The sequence below is a fragment of the Lathyrus oleraceus genome, chromosome 5 (genome assembly GCF_024323335.1).
Source record: "Lathyrus oleraceus cultivar Zhongwan6 chromosome 5, CAAS_Psat_ZW6_1.0, whole genome shotgun sequence".
Taxonomy (NCBI): domain Eukaryota; kingdom Viridiplantae; phylum Streptophyta; class Magnoliopsida; order Fabales; family Fabaceae; genus Lathyrus; species Lathyrus oleraceus.
In genome coordinates this window covers 380282082-380297929 of record NC_066583.1, presented here as the reverse complement: position 1 = coordinate 380297929, position 15848 = coordinate 380282082, and the positions used below count along the sequence as shown (strand labels likewise).

The 15848-nt window shown below is 38.8% G+C and overlaps 1 non-coding gene across 1 annotated transcript; it reads right to left on the bottom strand.

The window, feature by feature from the left end:
• Positions 1-3162: 3162 nt before the first annotated feature.
• LOC127089062 (small nucleolar RNA R71) lies at positions 3163-3269 on the bottom strand. Its single transcript, XR_007790841.1, has one exon. It is a non-coding gene; the product is annotated as a small nucleolar RNA R71 (small nucleolar RNA).
• Positions 3270-15848: the final 12579 nt, after the last annotated feature.

Here is a 15848-nt window from a genome sequence, read left to right as displayed (position 1 = left end):
GAGCGCGTTTCATATTTTCTTTTTTCATTTCCAGCCTTGGTCAAAACGACGTCGTTTTGACGAGGCGTCGTACTCACTTTGATTCCAGCTTCTGGCATTATTTCAAATTCTATCAACCTTTGCTATTTCCCTCCATTTCATCATGTGATTTCTTCATTATTCATAATATTTTCATGCAACTTGTAAAATTCATAACATATTGAAAATTAATCCAAATTGAATGCCATTTTTTTTCACATGATCATTGAGATGTCTATCATTTTGTGGTTTGGATTTTTGGATTTTATCATTTCTAGAATTTTAAATGTGACTGATTCTTTGGACATGTGTGCAAATGTGACATGCTTCATTCATTCTATTGTGAAATGCTCATACATTGGCCAATTGACTTGAAATTTGGTATGCTGATTCCCAACATGTTGCATGATATTTGAGGCTTGGTTGTGCATTTTTAGCATTTTTCATCTCTGTTTTAGACACATGAATGTATGGTGTGACAATGTGTGTCACACAATTTGATGTCATACTTGTGCATTTTCATTTCTAGATCAATTTTGTTCTGTTGATCATAATTTTTGGCATGATGATTGTGTTTGGCATGTTGTATGCTCATAAAAATTTCCAGGATTGTTTGATTCATTTCTGTTTTAATATGGAATTTTCATTCTTGATGACCAATTGTGTGCTTTGAAATTGTCTTTGCCATAGCTTGCTCATGTGATGACTTTGCTTGATGCTTTAGACTTGGTTGAGAAGGTGGAAAAGCTTGAGCGAGCTTGATAACATGAAATAATATTACATTTTTGGACTCGATTTAATTAAATTTTATTATTATTTGTTTTGATTTATTTCATTTTATTCGATATTACTTGGTATTTTTCCTTCTATTTGTCTCAGGTAACTTATTTGAAGCATAAGTGAAAAAGGAAGATAAGGGGGTGCAAAAAGATGATGAGAAGCAAATTCCACTAAAGCCCAGCCCACAATTACAAGCCAGGAGCGCTGAACCTGTGACGACCGCCACACAAGGTGTGACGACCGCCACACAAGGTGTGACGAGCGTCACGCCTTGCTACCTTGTATTACGAGCGTAACACATGGTGTGACGAACGTCACACCCCTCTCCTATATTTTTGGCTTTTAACGCGCAACAGAGGCACGTTGAAGCCTATTCTTTCGCTTGACTCTTGGAACGTGAAGACTACTTACGGAAGGCATTTTTGGAAACCGTTACAAAAGTGGATTAATATAAATAGTTGCTTTTATCCAACCCTGAAGCCCCCGTCTTCTTTCCGCCGTGCAAGCATATTTTACAGCATTACTTTTCTACAGCTTTCTATTTTATTAGCAATTTTTATTTCTTTCTTTTCCAGTCAACCTTTCAAGCACTTAATTGATTTTTCACACAATAGTTTCTACACCGGAAACTATTGTGTATCTTTTACTGGATCTAACCTTACGTTAGATCATAGTATTTTATTCCTTCGCTTTTATTTTCCTGTCTGATTGAAGAGTTCAAGAACAAATCCAACCGGTCTGTGGTGGAGTGTTCAAGATTGCTATTAATTATTCAGGTTCTTTAATTTATTGTTTTAATTTATATATGCTCTGCATTGCTGTTTATTTATACTGTTTTCCTGAGATGGTTTTATTTAAGCATGATGATTGTTTAGACCCGTTTAGCATGTCCGGCTAAGTATTTTAGATATCGGTATGTAAAGTAAGCGGAATGAAGGAATCAAAACTAAGTTGGTTTAATTTCATTTAAAAATAAAGTCACTCTTTTTATGGTCTCAATTTACAGGGTTAACCCCAAAGTTTTTGTACAAGAGTAAAAGACATAAAGAAGTTAAAATCAATAGAACGAAAGTTTGAGTTTTTAACTGGACAGTGTAAATTGGACATTAATTCTAAATCAGGGCGAAAGCAATTTTTAGAGTTAATTAAATTCTAATCTTTTTCAAAAAGTATTTTTAAAGGTTAAATGTGAGGACGAGAGTTAAGCATTTAAGTTTAATTATATAATCTAAGTCAATAGAGCGAGAGTTTGAGACGAGGGTGTTTAAACGGTTAGTGTTTTCTTAAAAAAGATTTCTATAGATTCTGTTGTTTTCAAAAAGTGATTTTGGACTTAACTAATAAGTGACAGCTACGTTAATATAAAGTCATGGTCTATTCAACAGAGCGAGAGTTTGAGAAAAGGCTTTTAATCAATAGTGTCTACTGAAAAGATTTATTTTAAAACCAAGAAACCAACGAAGATTTGATTCCCTAATTACGACGAACTACATACCGATATCCGCTTAATTGATATTTAATTTAGATCTAATTTTAGTTTTACTTTTTCCCCTAACAATCAAAGTATCATCCGCCTTAGCTTTACGAAGTAACCTTAGAAAACGGTATATCGATTCATAAGTCCCTGTGGGATCGATATCTTTTAAAACTACGCGATAGAACTGTGCACTTGCAGTTAGTACCCCAATTCGACTCATAAAGTCGCGATCAAGTTTTTGGCGCCGTTGCCGGGGACTTTTATTTAGTCGATATCGTAACTCTTCTATTACGCTGTAGAGACTAAGGCAATTTTTATTTCTTTTTTTTCTTTCGTTGATTTGTATGCCACACACTCGCTCACAAGGCGAGCCGTTTTACTTACGAATCAACGACATTGAACTATATCTCTGAGTCTTACGACGAATTCGGGAATATTGTGCTGCAAACAATCTCCCTCCTATCGAAGTGCCCGACCTCAAAAATCTTCTTCCTTCGCCGATACCCGAGATGGCAGAACCAGCTCGTGCTCTTCGAGATTACGCCGCTCCATCGCAAGATGAGCCGCATTCGAGTATTGCTCCACCCGCAATCGAAGCAAACAACTTCGAACTTAAACCGTCGCTGCTACAAGCAGTGCAACAGAATCAATTCTTTGGAAATCCTACCGAGGATCCAAACCTTCATTTATCCATATTTGTCCAATACGTTGATACTGTTAAAGCTAATGGTGTCACTTCATAGGCAATTCGACTTCGTCTCTTTCCTTTCTCGTTAAGAGATAAAGCTAGAAGATGGCTTCAATCTCTTCCTTCCAACTCAATCACCACATGGAACGAGTTGAAGAAAGTCTTTCTTGCCCGATATTTTCCTCCAAGCAAAACAGCTATGTTGAGAGCCCAAATAAATGGATTTAAATAGAAAGATAACGAGTCTCTTTTCGAAGCATGGGAAAGATACAAAGACATGATGAGACTTTGTCCACACCATGGTTTAGAGGACTGGTTAGTAATTCATACCTTCTATAATGGTCTCTTGTACAACACAAGGTTAACAATAGACGCCGCCGCAAGTGGTGCGCTTATGGATAAACCTTATGCCGATGCTTATCAACTTATCGAAAGCATGGCCCAAAATCATTATCAGTGGGGAAGCGATCGAACAATGGTAGAGAAACCTCAAACGAAAAGTGGCATGTACGAGATAAGTAGCCTTGATCATGTTAATGCAAAAGTGGATGCTCTGGCCCAGAAAATTGAAATTTTAAATGTATCACCTCCAGCCACCGTGGTTGCCGCAACTCAAAATTGCGAAGTCTGTGGAATCCAAGGTCACACTCCTGCAGATTGTCAACTCCTAACAGGAATCCAAGCAGAACAAGTGAATTATGCTCAAGGAAATCCCTACTCGCATACCTATAACTCTAACTGGAAGAACAATCCTAATTTTTCATATAAGAGTAATAATGCTTTATACGCACCAGGACAAGCTCCAAATCAAGCCCCAGCTATACCTCCGGGATATCAAAAGCCGATCCCATCTACACCTAACAATAATGTTCCTAGAAAGTCTAATTTGGAAATCATGATGGAGAACTTCATAGCTTCTCAACAGCAAACCAATAAAGACTTCTTAAACCAGAATGTACACACTAGCGAACAAATTAAACAACTAGCAAGTAAAGTAGATGCCCTGACTATCCATAACAAAATGCTGGAAACACAAATCTCACAAGTAGCTCAACAACAAGCGCCTACTGCTGCCCCAACTGGTACATTTCCTGGACATCCCCAACCTAACCCGAAGAGCCACGCTCATGCAATCATATTAAGAAGTGGAACGGAAGTAGAAGGACCGTCTGATCCAAGGATGGAAAACCAAAACTCTAAAAAGTCAACTGAGGAAGAAAGTAAACCTAAGGAAAAGGAAGAGAGTAATAAGGAAACCGTAGAAAAGAAAGAACCTTATATACCTCCACCACCTTATAAACCACCTATCCCTTACCCTCAAAGGCTTATTAAAACCAAAGATGCGGGCCAATTTAAAAAATTTGTTGACCTACTGAAACAATTAAATGTCACAATTCCGTTTACAGAAGCTATTACGCAGGTGCCCTCATATGCTAAGTTCTTAAAAGAAATTCTTTCTAATAAAAGGAAACTTGAAGAGAGCGAAACCGTTACACTCACTGCTGAATGTAGCGCCATAATCCAGAATATGCCTCCAAAACTTAAGGATCCTGGTAGTTTCTCTATACCCTGTCACATAGGAAAATTTGTCATAGATAAAGCCTTATGCGATTTAGGAGCCGGTATCAGTGTTATGCCTTTATCCATATGCAAGAAACTGGAAATGGGAGAATTAAGACCAACTGAAATGTCTGTGCAACTAGCAGATCGTTCTGTTAGATATCCTGTAGGAATTCTTGAAAACGTTCCCGTGCGCATAGGTCAATTCTACATTCCAACCGATTTTATAATTATGGACATAAGAGAAGATGAAGTTACACCCATTATATTGGGAAGACCATTCTTAGCAACCGCCGGTGCGATCATAGACGTAAAACGAGGACGACTCACTTTCGAAGTAGGAGAAGAGAAAATTGAGTTCATTCTTTCCCAATTTTTGAAAGCACCTGCAATAGATGACACATGTTACTTTATGGATATCATCGATGAATGCATAAAAGAAACAGAGTTAGAAAATGACAAATTGTCTGACTATCGTGTAGAAGACAAACTTAACCAATGTTTAGCAATAACACCGGACCCTACGCAATGCCTTAAGAAACCAACCCTCGACCTGAAAACACTTCCCAAAAATCTGAGATATGAATTCCTAGACTTAGAACTTGAACGACCAGTGATTGTTAATGCAAACCTAGGAAAACTCGAAACCGAAAAACTCCTACATATCTTAAGAAAATATCCAACCGCACTAGGATACAACATCACCGATCTTAAAGGAATGAGTCCTTCTATTTGTATGCACCACATCATGCTAGAAGAAGACTGTAAAACCTCTAGGGAACATCAGAGGAGACTAAACCCGATCCTGAGTGAGATAGTGAAGAAGGAAGTAACAAAGTTATTAGAGGCAGGTATCATATATCCTATATCTGATAGCAAATGGGTTAGTCCTGTACACGTAGTACCAAAGAAAGGAGGTATAACAGTTATTGAAAATGAAAAAGGAGAAACTATAACCAAACGAATCGAATCGGGATGGAGAATGTGCATTGACTATAGGAAACTAAACAAAGCAACCCGAAAATATCATTTCCCTTTACCATTCATAGACCAGATGTTAGAACGATTAGCAAAACATTCTCAATTCTGCTATCTAGACGGTTACTCAGGCTTCTTTCAAATACCAATTCATCCTGATGACCAAGAAAAGACAACATTCACAGGTCCTTTTGGTACCTTCGCTTATCGACGAATACCGTTTGGCTTGTGCAATGCTCCCGCAACCTTCCAAAGGTGCATGATGGCAATATTCGCCGATTTTCTCGAAAATATCATGGAAGTATTTATGGACGATTTTTCCGTATGCGGACAAAGCTTTGAAGAATGTCTTGAAAACCTAGAAAGAGTTCTAGAGCGATGTGTAAAAGTAAACCTAGTACTTAATTGGGAAAAATGTCACTTTATGGTACAAGAAGGAATTGTTTTAGGACACATCATATTAAATAGAGGAATTGAAGTAGACAAAGCCAAAATAGAAGTAATCGAAAACCTTTAACCTCCGAAAACTGTGAGAGAAGTACGAAGCTTCTTAGGACACGCCGGTTTTTACCGACGATGCATTAAAGATTTCTCTAAAATAACTAAACCTTTGACCAGATTATTAATGAAAGATGCTGAATTCATCTTTGACAATAAATGTTTAGAAGCATTTCAAACGCTTAAACAAGCATTGATCTCCGTACCCATAATGCAGACCCCAGATTGGAATGAACCATTCGAAATAATGTGTGACGCAAGTGATTACGCCGTGGGCGCTGTTTTAGGACAACGAAAGGATAAAAAGCTTCACGTCATATATTACGCAAGTAGAACCCTAGATGAAGCACAAATGAATTACGCCACGACCGAGAAAGAACTTCTAGCAGTAGTGTTTGCACTAGATAAATTTCGTTCTTACTTGGTCGGAGCTAAAATAATCGTTTACACTGACCACGCCGCCATTAAGTACCTCTTAACAAAAAAGGATGCTAAACCTAGACTCCTAAGGTGGATCTTGTTGCTACAAGAATTCGATCTGGAAATTAAAGACAAGAAAGGAACTGAAAATGTAGTAGCAGATCATCTCTCTAGACTCGAAAACCTGGAACCGGAAAGAACATCGATCAACGATGATTTCTCGTACGATAAACTTATAGCTACTTTGAAAGAAAATAAAGCTGATAAACAGGTAGAGACCACCTTAGCTATATGTGTTAGACCATGGTACGCTGACTTCGTCAATTATTTAGCTGCCGGAATAGTTCCACCTAATTTATCTTACCAACAAAAGAAACGATTCTTCCACATGACCCTTTACTTTTCAAAAGAGGCCCCGATGGTATTTTCCGTCGGTGTATACCTGAAGAAGAGATAGAAAATATAATCCAACACTGTCACTCCGCTCCTTATGGTGGACATGCAAGTACATCCAAGACCTGCTCCAAAATCCTACAAGCCGGTCTTTATTGGCCAAACATATGGAAGGATGTGCATGCGGCTATCAAGAAATGTGATAGATGTCAACGCACATGAAACATATCTAGACGTGACGAGATGCCACAAAAGGGCATTTTGGAAGTAGAGATTTTTGACGTGTGGGGAATAGATTTCATGGGACCTTTTCCACCTTCTTTCGGTAACAAGTACATACTCGTAGCGGTTGACTACGTATCAAAATGGATTGAAGCTATAGCTTCTCCAACAAACGACACACGAGTAGTAACTAGACTCTTTAAGAATATAACATTTCTGAGATTTGGTGTCCCAAGAATAGTAGTCAGTGATGGTGGATCGCATTTCATATCTAAGATACTCGAAAAACTACTGTTTAAGTATGGTGTAAGACATAGAGTAGCGACACCTTACCATCCTCAAACTAGTGGACAAGTGGAGGTGTCTAACAGAGAAATCAAACAAATATTGGAAAAAACAGTCGCCACCTCAAGGAAAGACCGGTCATCGAAACTACCGGAAGCTTTATGGGCATATCGAACCGCTTACAAAACTCCCATAGGGACAACCCCATTTAAGCTTATTTATGGAAAATCTTGCCACCTCCCGGTAGAATTAGAACATAACGCCTACTGGGCTATTAAAAATCTAAATTTAAACTATAAGGCCGCTGGTGAAAAGCGAATTCTTGACATAAACGAATTAGAGGAACTTCGACAAGACGCCTACGAAAATGCCAGAATCTACAAAGAAAGAACGAAGAAATGGCATGATAAACGTATATCAAGAAAAATATTCAAACAAGGCGATATAGTCCTTTTGTTCAACTCTAGACTTAAGTTATTCCCAGGAAAACTACGTTCTAGATGGTCAGGCCCTTTCCAAGTTACTAAGGTCTTTCCAAGTGGAGCTGTGGAAATTAAAGGCAAATCTATGGAACCATTTATCGTAAACGGGCAGCGTCTAAAATATTATCACTATGCATAGAACAGTGAAGATTTGCAAGTCCTGCACTTAGACGTAATGCCTCCAGAATTTATAGATTATATTTGATAGTTTTTATGTCGAGCTTGCGACATTAAACAAAGCGCTTCGTGGGAGACAACCCACAAATATTTTTATTTTTATTTCTTCTTTAATTATTCTTTTAAACTTTATTTAGTATTCACTCTTCATTTATTTTAACTTATAAAAATTTTCTTCTTTTCTTCTTTCGGCATTTGGCCAAATCCTGACTAAAACTCTTGTTTTTCTTTTCTCTAGCTAACACTAACCTGATGGGACAAATTGATCGTATGGGTATCAAATTCAGAGGGAAAGCTCAGAAACAAAAGTTTGAGGAACTAGCAGAGAGAGAGATGCTACCTAGTTTGTATGTTGATGATTGGGCAATGACTGCCCTTGGACTAAGAGAGAGTGTCCTGTATTTGCTGAGTCAAATAGGGTGGGAAACCACTCCTATCCGAAGACAATTCGTCACTTACCGGAGACTAACGCTAGAATTCCTTAGCTCCCCGATCTATCTACCCAGCCATGGAAAAGGAATAAGCAGAGGTTTCATTCAGTTCAGAATGTTCAACATGGAGTATCAATTTAACATTCAAGATTTTACCAACCTTTTAGGTTTCCCTACCTCTTTTGATACATTCACAGTGAGCCAAGAAGACCTTTTTGAATATAGAGAACTTGAACATTTTTGGGGAAATTTGACTGAAAATGACGACCCCGAGGAACATGAGTTTCTCTCTAGAAACATACATAACCCGGCCTTTCGTTATTTCCATAAGATCCTGGCCCACACCCTTTTTGGGAAGAAGTCAAATATTACTACAGTATCACGTGATGAACTCTTCATCATGTTTTGTGCTTCCCAGAACCGTCCAGTGAATGGTGCCACTTTTATGTTGGCGAACTTTGACCGCCTTATCCAAGATGAACGAGCACCAATTCAAATAGGCGGATTGATAACCATGATTGGTAATGCTATCGGATTACGTCAACCTATGCTTGACCTAAGCCCTTTCTGTGGCATTGCAACTATGAGTATACCCTTCCTCTTCAACATTATGTTTATAGCAAACCTCGGGCATGAAGAGTTCGAACTAATAATTAACAACCAAGTTCTTTGCCTATTCACCTTGCCTAGTCCGAGGACTAGTGTTCATAACCGCAATAACTGACTCTACAACCTGAACGGAATACCCTCTCCTGCTAGATCTACTGAATCCATCCAGGACTATGAGATTTGTGACGACCAGATTCCTTATGCTGAGTCTGACCCTCAGACACCATCTGGTTATTATGATATTGACCCTCCTCCTCAACCCATCCCGACCGAAGAGTCGGCAATACCCGATCCTAGACATCATATGCCCGGAGATAATTATAACACCACCATTCAAGCTTTGATGTCAGAACAAGACGCCCTCAGAGAAGAGTTAGCTAACATGGGACAAGAATTTCTGGGATACATGAGCAGTATGACAAATCAATTCCACGAGTTGCTAAACCGTGTTAACTCCTTCGCTCCTCCAGCCAGAGATCATGCAAGTGGCTAGAAGTTGTTTTTCTTAGTTACTTAGTTTTAGTTTAGGCTATTTATTAATTTTGTTTCACATTATTTTTAATATTAGTATTTGTTTTTCTTTCGCATGTTTGCTTTTGGTCTTCCAATGTTACATTATGATTATTTTATGAAGCTATTGCATTATTGGTTTATTTTATTTTGATCTATGCAATTTCTATAATTACAAATAATGATATCCACTATATGCTAATAATTACTATGTCTGTTATAGAAATACACATATTATGGTAGTAGAATAGCGTGCAAGGAAATTTAAAAGTATCACAATAGCAAAATAAAATAAATAGAAGTAAAACAAAATAACAAAAAAATTAAAATATAATAGAAAAAAACAAATTAGGAAGAACGCAAGCAGTGACCGTTGCAAACTTACTGTGTGACGAGCGTCACACACTCCATCACGGTCGTCACACCAAGTGTCTGTGACGCCCGTAACACTTCTGTCACGAGCGTGACACCTTCAGACTAGGTGAACGTTAGTAACCGTTGGAGACACGACCGTTACACCACCCCACTTTTTACCTTCCCCATTCATTCACCCATTTACTCACATTTACCCACATTTATTTATTTTTCACCCACTCCCTTTCCAACTTCCAATTTTTTTTCCTATAAATACCCACCATACCTTTCTTCATACACCACAAACCATTCTATAAAATACATTTCATTTTCTTACCTTTTACTTCTTTCAACCCACTTATCAGTATGGCGGGAAACCAAGAATTCAGAAATATCATCTTCCGATCCGAAGATGATAATTATCAAAGGGAGCAGTTCGAGCGTTTCCAACAGCGAGGTGTCCTATCTACCAGGTATCCTGATTTAAATTGTTTACAAGAATTAGGATTACTTCAAGGTATACAATGGATGCTCTGCCTTGCTGATTTAACCTTTCTATGCACTCATAATCAACCTACTTACCCATCTCTCACCTTAGAATTTTTAAGTTCTTATTCGTACAACACTCCCACCGGTGAAGACGAGTACTTAACCGGTACCGCAACCTTCCGCATGTTCAACACCGAATACTCACTATCCCAGGATCAGATGAGTGCCATGCTACAGTTCCCTGTAGGAGACCGAGTCCACCCAAGAATCCCCCCGAACTTCCTGTGGCAAATAAACGCCTTCGACCTCTTTAGGAAAATATCCGGTGTGGAAACCGATAATTGGGATGCACTACTTGCTTCCCATATACATAACCCAACCATCCGGTATTTTATCCGCATCCTGCAAAACACAGTTTTTGGAAGACCGAACAACAGCAAAGTCAACGCCAAGGAATTATTCTTCCTCCACTGCGTCTTTGAAATGGATACAAAGGTAAACGCTGCTTCTTTCTTATTTCATCATATCCGCACCCTATGTGCTAGAGGCCGCCAACCTTTCATGATTGGAGGATTAATAACCTCCATAGCACTTGGTTTGAATCTAGGGGACCGACTTCAAAATTTACAAGCTCTCCCACCCCTATTTATGGATATAAGCTATTGTCGGTCCAGCCGCCTAATCAAAAACAGGGTAGGCGGAAGGTATTATCTTATGGTGAGTAACCACGAAGTCCCAAGCGTTGTTTTACCCAACATTACCCTCACAGATGTCACCAACCCCAACCGCTTCATCTACGACCTTAATGCTCCCGAAGCTACCGAGCCTTCACACGCAAATCCGCCTACAGACGAGTTTGAAGAAATGGAGCAAGGTGATCAGGTTCCTGCACAACAATCAGTCCCGCTCAACCCTTCCGATAACGCAGCTGGTCCATCCTCACGGCGTCGTCGACGAAGAAGGCCAGCAACCAACGACGACATCATGGATGCTATTGATGGTATGCAAGCGCAGAATCTCGAAATGATGCAAATGATGCGCCAGATGCAACAACAACAGGAAGCGAGAAATGCCATAACCGACCAGCGGTTCACTGAGTTGCTCAGCAGGTTTGACGACCTAGAAGTACGTCAACGATCACCAGGTCCAAGAACAAGAGGCGGCAGACAGCATTGACTTTAGTTTCTTTTTCTTTTTTTTTCTATTTCTTTTTTTTTCTTTGAAACATTGGGGACAATGTTCCAGTTAAGTGTGGGGGGGGGGGGGGGGGGGGGGGGGGAAACCTTGTTCTTTCAACCTTCCCTTTTCAAGTATGTTATTTTCTCTTTCATTGTTATTTCCCTTTCTTATTATTATGAAAAAAAAAATTTATAATACATATTTATTTTAAGTTAAGTCCCTAGTGTGAAAAATTCTTATTATCTATTCCCCTTAATTTTCTTGAGCCATAACAAAAAAAAAAATTCAACACACTCAGTAAATATAAAGGTTGCTTATTTTACAAAACTTGAGTAAAATTAAGACAAAAATTATTACCACCCCAACGCTCTAAACAAACCTCAACATGTTAGATCAGGAAAAAGTACCTATTATACCAATCCCTTGAACTTTTAGTTTTATAGTAACACCCCGAGTAGTTTATAGAAGAAGTCAGCACCATCTTAATAGCAAACTACGTGGAGAGCCGATGAATATAAGTGAATGATTCCCAAAACAAAAAATATATATATATATATATATATATATATATATATATATATATATATATATATATATATATATATATATATATATATATATATATATATATCAGGAAATGCATTGATTAAGTTAGGTGATCCTTACCAGATCATTTAATCTAAAGGTTGTAGATCATACAAAAGCATGATACGAAAGATCTATTATGAGTTGGTTCAGCAGGTATCTGGTGCTGAACTTGGTAGGGCGGACTACGGTCTGATCCCCCGCAATTTGCAATGGACTAAATAACGAAGTTATCCAACTTATGTACCAGAACTTCAAGCTAAAAAGGGGATCAGAATCACTAACCGGTCACTCCACTATGTGCGCGAAACGATAAAGGGCTTAATGTGATTTCGCTGGAATGAAAACGGGTGAAATAAGAGTAAAGGAACTAGGCTAGTTATAATAGCATGACTCGAACTGGTTTGCATAAGGTGAGGTTATCTGAGGTTGTAACGGTAGTTGTTGATGTCAAGATTAAACCTAGGTTACTTCTAAACAAGGTTTACTTGCAACCTAGTACGAATTGATGTGTGTTTTGAAATTTCATCTGACTAAATTTTTAAACGATTTCTATACTGTATCTTGCTTGAGGACAAGCAAAGGTCTAAGTATGGGGGAGTTTGATAACATGAAATAATATCACATTTTTGGACTCGATTTAATTAAATTTTATTATTATTTGTTTTGATTTATTTCATTTTATTCGATATTACTTGGTATTTTTCCTTCTATTTGTCTCAGGTAACTTATTTGAAGCATAAGTGAAAAAGGAAGAAAAGGGGGTGCAAAAAGATGATGAGAAGCAAATTCCACTAAAGCCCAGCCCACAATTACAAGCCAGGAGCGCTGAACCTGTGACGACCGCCACACAAGGTGTGACGAGCGTCACGCCCTGCTACCTTGTGTTACGAGCGTAACACATGGTGTGACGAACGTCACACCCCTCTCCTATACTTTTGGCTTTTAACGCGCAACAGAGGCACGTTGAAGCCTATTCTTCCGCTTGACTCTTGGAACGTGAAGACTACTTACGGAAGGCATTTTTGGAAACCGTTACAAAAGTGGATTAATATAAATAGTTGCTTTTATCCAACCCTGAAGCCCCCGTCTTCTTTCCTCCGTGCAAGCATATTTTATAGCATTACTTTTCTACAGCTTTCTATTTTATTAGCAATTTTTATTTCTTTCTTTTCCAGTCAATCTTTCAAGCACTTAATTGATTTTTCACACAATAGTTTCTACACCGGAAACTATTGTGTATCTTTTACTAGATCTAACCTTACGTTAGATCATAGTATTTTATTCCTTCGGTTTTATTTTCCTGTCCGATTGAAGAGTTCAAGAACAAATCCAACCGGTCTGTAGTGGAGTGTTCAAGATTGCTATTAATTGTTCAGGTTCTTAAATTTATTGTTTTAATTTATATATGCTCTGTATTGCTGTTTATTTATACTGTTTGCCTGAGATGGTTTTATTTAAGCATGATGATTGTTTAGACCCGTTTAGCATGTCCGGCTAAGTATTTTAGATATCGGTATGTAAAGTAAGCGGAATGAAGGAATCAAAACTAAGTTGGTTTAATTTCATTTAAAAATAAAGTCACTCTTTTTATGGTCTCAATTTACAGGGTTAACCCCAAAGTTTTTGTACGAGAGTAAAAGACATAAAGAAGTTAAAATCAATAGAACGAAAGTTTGAGTTTTTAACTGGACAGTGTAAATTGGACATTAATTCTAAATCAGGGCGAAAGCAATTTTTAGAGTTAATTAAATTCTAATCTTTTTCAAAAAGTATTTTTAAAGGTTAAATGCAAGGACGAGAGTTAAGCATTTAAGTTTAATTATATAATCTAAGTCAATAGAGCGAGAGTCTGAGACGAGGGTGTTTAAATGGTTAGTGTTTTCTTAAAAAAGGTTTCTATAGATTCTGTTGTTTTCAAAAAGTGATTTTGGACTTAACTAATAAGTGACAGCTACGTTAATATAAAGTCATGGTCTATTCAACAGAGCGAGAGTTTGAGAAAAGGCTTTTAATCAATAGTGTCTACTGAAAAGATTTATTTTAAAACCCAGAAACCAACGAAGATTTGATTCCCTAATTACGACGAACTACATACCGATATCCGCTTAATTGATATTTAATTTAGATCTAATTTTAGTTTTACTTTTTCCCCTAACAATCAAATTATCATCCGCCTTAGCTTTACGAAGTAACCTTAGAAAACGGTATATCGATTCATAAGTCCCGGTGGGATCGATATCTTTTAAAACTACGCGATAGAACTGTGCACTTGCAGTTAGTACCCCAATTCGAATCATAAAGTCGCGATCAGGGCTTCGGCTGCCAACAGTGGCAATAATTTAGAGGGTGTCTCCAACAACGGTCTCGGTGGTTCTAGGGATGGTGGTGATCCCAAAAGGAAGATTGCTGCTGATGTGGTGATCAATAATAGGGGAGGTTTTGGTTTCGCTGCGGGTAGTGGACCCGGTCCTATGGGAAATAATCTGAAGGATAATCAGTTTCCTCCTTTCTTTGAAGCCCTGGAAGATAAGGAAGCGGATCAGTTCTCCATGCTGAACGAGCAATTTGGTCAGTACGGTGTCCAACCACCAAACAAAGAGATTCAGGCACTGGCAGAGAAGATCAGAGCTCTGGAAAGCCATGCCACTCCTGGGGCTATCAACATGACAAACATGGGGCTAGTTGAGGGGATTGTGATCCCACAAAAATTTAAAGCGTCCACGTTTGACAAGTATAATGGGAGTTCTTGCCCAGAAACTCATCTCCAGGCTTTTGTCTGAAAGATTTCTGCTTATACAATGGACCAGAAGCTTTGGATGTACTTCTTCCAGGACAGCTTGTCTGGTGGGTCTTTGGAATGGTATACCAAGCTGAGATCCTCAGATATTAAGAGCTGGCAGGATCTGGGAGATGCTTTCTTTAAACAGTATCAATTCAATGCTGACATGGCTCCTAGCCGTACCCAGTTGCAAGGTATGTCTCAGAAGCCGAACGAAGGGTTTAAAGAATATGCACAGAGATGGAGGGAGTTGGCTGCCAGAGTTCAACCTCCGTTGGTAGACAGGGAGATGTCTGATCTGTTCATGGGTACCCTGCAGGGGATTTTTGCTGAAAGGATGGTGGGTTGTCCTGTCACTGGCTTTGCAGATATAGTGGTGGCTGGGGAAAGAATAGAAAGCTGGCTGAGAATGGGGAAAATACAGGGAAATGCTCTGTCATCTGGAGTAAAGAAGCCATTTGGGAACGGTCAGAGCAAGAATGAGGGTGAATCAAGTGCTGTGTATGCCCAAAGGGGACACGGTAGGGATCGTTACTACCAGCACACTGTTGCGGTAACAATTCCTGCTGGTAATCAATCGGTACAACAGCAACATCAGCCACCTCAGCAGAGAGCACAGAGAGCGGGGTACCAAGGGAGAGGAAAGGGGATTGATCGTCAGTTTGATAAGCCACCCGTGACATATGCTTTTCTGTTTAAGAAGTTGATGGATCTTGGGTTGGTTCAGCCGAGAATGATGGCTCCGATAAGACCAGATCAGAGGCCTCCTAACTATGATGAGAGCGCCAAGTGTGAATTCCATTCTGGTACACCAGGGCATAACATTGAGGGTTGTAGAGCCTTTAAGCATGTTGTTCAGGACCTGGTAGATTCTAAGGCCATCAATTTTGCACCGTCACCAAATGTTAATGCTAATCCCATGTCGGCGCAT